The following is a 6,317-nucleotide window of genomic DNA, read 5'->3' on the forward strand; positions in this document are numbered from 1 at the left end:
CAGAGAGGGGGATACATTTTGGAGGTTGTGAACCAATCTGTTCAGAATCCTTCACTTGTCCATTCAGTCTATTTTGGCTATCATCATTTACATATGAATTGTTTTTGTCAATATAACCTGTAGGCTTCAACTACACCAAAGAATGAATGAAGGCAGAAAGACTTGGGCAGAAAAGAACGTCTACTCCTGATAGGTACAGCTACTGGAAAAACCCTGTACCACAAGACATGATAGGTGTTTGTTTTAAGAGTTAACTTGTTGTACATGCCTCTAAACCAGCAGGTCCCAGACTGAGGTTCATTATCCCATGGCTGTACATGTAGTACTGGATGGTGGTATTCTGAGAACTGACGGTTCCCACTTTCCTTTAAAGACAACTCAAATTATATAAATATATTCCTAGTACTACCTTTCTTTGTAAGCATTTGGTGTGCCTGCCACAAAGGTGTTACCTGATCTTGAATGGGAGGGGAAATGGTCCACAGAACAATTTTGGTAAGATTAGGCCCACATCATGAAATGTTTGAGAACCCCTGACATAAAGACAAGCAAAGGCTTCTGCAGGGATGCCATCTGTTGACTTCAAGGAATTTACAGAGGCTCCTATTAGTGACACCATAGTTTGGGTTGCCTTTGATTGTCTTTATCTCACTGCCCCAACTCAGTGTGAGTATCTCACTGCAGGCCCCACACATGGATCATAACTGTTTGGAGAACAACCCAAGAGGGAACTATGTGCAAAAGCATCTGACTCCATGGAATCTCATCTCACCCGACACACACTTCCACATGGCATAGGTAAGAGTCATGTGCAGAGGGCTCTATCCCTGTATGCACAGGCGTCGACTTTCCATTGTGCTGGGGATGCTCGACCAGCAGCAGATTGGTCCCAGGCACCGCCCCCACTCCACCCCTTCCCTCAAGGCCACATCCCCGCCCTGCCCCCACCCCACCTCTTCCCACCCCTGCTCCATCCCTGCCCCATGTCTTCCTGTCCCGTTCCGCCCCTTCCCCAAAACACGTTGCATTCTGGCTCCTCCCTCTTCCCCGCCAGCCTCCTGCACATCTCGAAATGGCTGATTGCGGCGGGAGGGAGGTGCGGGGAGGGAAGGGAAAGTGCTGATAGGGGGGCTGCCGGTGGGTGCTCAGCACCCACCATTTTTTCCCCCTGGGTGCTCCAGCCCCGCAGCACCCATGGAGTCAGCACCTATACCTGCATAGATCCTTTGCAGCAGGCTCGGAGGCCTTTTTAACTAATTTTCCTCAATTAATAACTAGTTGTTTGCATACTTGCTGCAGTGTAGTTGGAACTAGGGGTGCGCAGCTTAAAGTAATATTAGCAAGTGACTGCATGGTTTCCATCATATATGGGGTTTACATTTTTGATCAATGGCTTTCAGTACCCCCACTATAAAAATTGTTCCAGTGCCCCTGAATTGCTGTTAACATGCAGATTTACTGAAAGACATGATCTGGCTTTCCCCTTATTGCCCTGGGTTTACTTTGTTACCTTAGCCTCTCCTTCTAGTATTCACATTACTTATTTCCCTCTCTCTTGTACATCTTTCCTTGGGGCTTCACCCTGGTGTGGAATACACATCCCCAACACCCATGGAAAGTAATGGGAGAATGGGGAGCATACCCCATAACAGTCTGGGGGCTCTGGTAAGTCTGCTTTCTCTGCTTTACAGAAACCTTCAGATAGTTGAAGCAAAAATCTGAAATTTCTTATGAAAGTGCAGGAAGACTTGGGAGACTAACCAAATTAATATGCACAGAAATGTTTTTGTGGTTTCTTCATGTGATTTTTCTTTTTTAATTTCAATGAAAATAGTTTTGTTGTTGAATTAAAACACATTTCCTTGCCATGATGGAAACTGCAGCAAACAGCCTGTGCTTGGGCTTTAGAACCAGAAAATGAAATGTGACCACAGAAAGTGAAGAGAGTTAAACAAACCAGATGAGTTTCCCTGCCCAAGCCAAGGGGAAAGCAAAAGTTAAAAGACAAGGAACCCAGCAAAAATGGTGAACACTGAATTTGATTTTTAAACTACCTCAAACCTATTCAGTGCTGGTGGGTAGACCTATTCCCGTGCATTCCATCCGATCTTTAATTTAAAAAGGGCAATGCTGAGCAGAGAGGTCAGCAGAGATCCTCTTTGACAGGATCACCTGTATCACCCTTTATAGAGCCAGTTGCGGCTACTTCCCCAATCAGCCTTTCCCCAGCCACAGGGCTGCTTTTAACCCCTCTGGGCTGGCATCAACATTTTAAATGTACTCTTTAAGCTGCATGAAATCTGAAAAGTGCAGATTAACCAATATTTCCTGAGGGCCCAGGATTTTACTCCCATAGTTACTCCTGGATTAAGCAACTTTAAATATACCTACACTATTTCCTTCTCTCAAATGAAGCTGGGTATGAAGGAAAATTACCAGTTGACAGGAGTCTTTTATAATTTTCGCTGCCTATTCAGAAAGGGAACAGTTTCCTCCTGCTGGTTAAGTGGATGAAGTATAAATTTACAAATAAAAGTATAGTTCAAAATGCATCTGTGCTCTTAAAATCAGATTGCTAAAAATATAATACTGTGGGGTCAGCATGGTTAGTAACTAATTGCCTTTAGATTATATTTGCTCAGTTTTTAGTTTTTACCTAATTGTCAGTTCAGCCTGGCATCTGAGAAACAAGGTAGGTTCTCTTTATGTAGTATCACCAAAAATACTGACTTTACAGACAAAATTCTTGCCTTAGGGACACGAGTGATTATCTTAATGGGCTCACACAGATGAAACTCAGGTGTTTTCTGAATGTTTACCTTGTACTGCTCTTCTCCACTGAAATCTCATCTCAGCTCTGTACCATGCTTCATTTCCAGTAGAATAAAGGGAATAAGGAGAGCGTAGAGCTTCTGAAGAAAATGAGTGAAAATTTCCTCTCACAGTTCATAAATGAAATGAAAGCTTTCAAGCCCACTCAGGATGTTGTCCAACTCCAACTGTCCCAGAAGGAAAATGCTGATGTGGCAATCCAAGAGATCCTCCAAGAAATCTTCACTATCTTTAGCAAAAACCTCACCCAAACAGCCTGGGATAGGAGCTCCATAGCCAGGTTCCAAAATGGACTTTATCAGCAAATTCAGCCGCTGGAAGTATGTTTGGGTGCACAGATAGTCTAGAGAAAGAGTTAACCAGCCTGGAAAGTGAGGACCTCCAGTTCACCAGTCAGAGACTGAGAAAATACTTCCAGGGGACAGACGCTTTGATGAAAGAAAAGCAATACAGCCCATGTGCCTCGGAGATCATCCACGTTGAAGTGCAGAGATTTTTTCTGCTGATTGAGAAATTCGGTAAAAGGCTACAGGTACAGTACAAAACTTTTGCTTACAGTAACTGAATTAACATTACTGTCAATTATACTGCTGGACAGAGATAGCCAATAATATTTTAAGTGTTATTAAATAGGACCTAGTCCTTATACCACATAATTATTGGCTAAATTGCAACTGATATCCACTGCAGCAACATCAGGCTCTTCCCATCTTGTGCTGAAAATGGATTTGTAATTACATAGATTTGTAATAGCATTTGGAAGTATTTCTACTATTATTTATGTTTGCACATGTTTGTAAACCACCATATGTGAGATGGTCTTATGCAATGGCTAAATGGAGAACATGCAATAAATTGTATATATCCAGAACTGATAGTCACCTCACCAGTACCATCAAATAATACTTACATTCTTCTACTTATGGAGTATGTTTAATTATTTCTCATATTGCCAGCCCTGAGATGCTTCAGGGAGACATGTAAAAATATGAACAATTGGTTAGAAAACCAGTGATATAGTATAGGAAAGATATTTTCATTTAATTTGTTGAGGTTTTTAAAATTATGCCACATTCCTATGTGTTTTAACAAGTCTCCTTTTCATTGATGCTACAACTTTGGATTTGTTAAAACAGTTGAATCAAACTGCACTGTGGAATGGAATCCCTCCTCCATTGCCTCCTCCAACAGTGACTTCTGAGACTCCATAACTCTTGACCTTGCTCTGTGCAATTGACTCACTCTATTATGAACTTCTAATTACATGTTATATTTTATGTGATAATACTTTACTGGTTTACTCACTTTTTAAAATACAGAATGAAGTATATTGGTGAAAAAAAGTCAGAAGACAAAGAAGCATTTTAAAAAGAAAGGAATGAATCATAAAATTTCTTAATTATCGCTGACATTAGGTGTTAGCTATACATTTGCATTATAGTGCTCTTCTCCACCAAAACTGCATCTCTGAACTGTAACACACTTAGGGTGACCAGATAGCAAGTGTGAAAAATCGGGACACAGGGTGGAGGTAATATGAGCCTATATAAGAAAAAGCCCCAAATATCGGGACTTTCCCTATAAAATCAGGACATCTGATTACCCTAAACACACTTCACTTCAATGTCTCTGAAGAAGAACATCCAATTGGCAATCCAGTAACACACTTCACTTCAGAGTCTCTGAAGACAAACATCCAGGTGGCAATCCAGGAACTCTTCCAACAGATTTCCTACATTTTTTGCAAAAATATATCCCATGTTGGCTGTGATAGAAGCTCCAACATGGATTCATCAAGAAGCTGAGCAGGAGGAGACATGTTTGGTTGCAATGATGGAAAGTGGGGTACCATTTTTAGGAAGTATGGCCTACAGCTACTGACGCTGTCACTGTAGGGATATCCATTATTTTGGAACAGAGAAACAGTTCGCTCTCAGTGCTGGCTACAGAATCCAAGTGGAATTAAGGTGCTTTCAGAGTAGGAGCTAACTCACAATAAGCTTTAGAAACTAACATATTAACCTTTTTTGAAGAACTGAAATGAGTAATTGGTCCAATATTGGATATTACCCCATCCCCATTGTCTCTCTAATATCTTGGGACTGACATGGCTACAACAACACAGCATATAATTCCTTTCTATGTTATTTAAAATGAAGTGCACTGGAATTTTTAATTATTGTTAATATTTATTTTCTTAGTGTATTATGAAAACATTTTTAGATCATTTTACTGGTTTTATAACAGTATTTATCTATTGGTCAATTTCTAGTTATTTATTTTTGTTTTTATCAGAGATATTTTATCTTTATTAAATTTTACATAAAAATTAAAATATAATTTTACTTTTAAAATAGCAGCTCATTATAGTGGTGATTTCTATTAATTTCATTTTTACAAAAATGAACCAATAAAAAGCCAATGATTGTTCTGCCTTAATATACCCATTCAACAAAAGTACTTAAGCACATGCCTAACCTTAAGCATATGAACAGTCCTATTGAAGTCAGTGTTTAAAGTTGTGAACATGCTTAAGTACATTGCCGAATCAGGACCTAAATTCACTGTGACTCCATGCACCACAACTTCAACTCAGTGCCCCTTTTGCACTTCAGTCCTTTGCCTGTTTATTTTTCCTCAAACACTAATCGTTGTGTGGGGTTGATGTTGAGTTGTCATAACACAGATGCACAAGGGAGCTAAATTAACGTTGGGTGGGCAACCCAAGTCTTACAATGTGTCGATTTCAAAGCAAGATTAGAACACAGTTTTCCTGTTTCCTGGTCCCTTAACAAATACACAAGTTTATGCTTTCACCATAAAGTTGCCAACTTTAATCTATATAGATTATAGATTATAATCTATTCTCAATCTGTAAACTATTGATTGAAGCAGCTTTATAATCTTGCCTCTCAGAAATGTTTCTAATCTCTGCCATAAAACACAGTTATAAGAAGAGCAGATGAGCTTTTGGGTCAGTGTGTCCTGGCAGGTGTGCTGCCCTCAGTTCCCTCCTGGCACTCCCAATAATATGTTTGCAGTCCAGAGTACTTACAGTTCCCCTGCCTGCAGTCCAATTTATTAACTCTTTAGGAGGTGTGGTCTACTTTGGCCCTTCAGGCCCAAGACCATCCCTCTTAGAGTTTCCAATTTCATCCTCAACTCAGGGCTTCAAATTTCTGGTTCCCTCTCCAGTTACCTCTGAGCTAGGGAGCCCCACCATTCCCACTTTGATCTACCTTTCCTCCAGAAGATAACATCCAGCATTAAAGTGCCCCCTAATAACATGCTGGACATGGATTCAGTATTGACTTAGGGCCTAGTCCTCCAATTATTCAGGGTAGATTGCTTAGGGTGTCCTCATAAAAATGTCACCTACTGGATCACCTGGATCACTTCCTGAAGCTCTGGGGTGTTTAAAAGATCAGGACAAAGTGATGATGCCTTCTACTCCATCCCTACCCACTTAGAAACACATTACAGAG

General features: G+C 40.5%; 1 pseudogene; it reads left to right on the plus strand.

The window, feature by feature from the left end:
* The first annotated feature begins 2,789 nt into the window (after positions 1–2,789).
* Positions 2,790–3,397, plus strand: LOC135972458 (interferon alpha-1-like; annotated as a pseudogene).
* Positions 3,398–6,317: the final 2,920 nt, after the last annotated feature.

This window comes from Chrysemys picta, chromosome 6, assembly GCF_011386835.1.
Source record: "Chrysemys picta bellii isolate R12L10 chromosome 6, ASM1138683v2, whole genome shotgun sequence".
In the NCBI taxonomy this organism is placed as follows: Eukaryota; Metazoa; Chordata; order Testudines; family Emydidae; genus Chrysemys; species Chrysemys picta.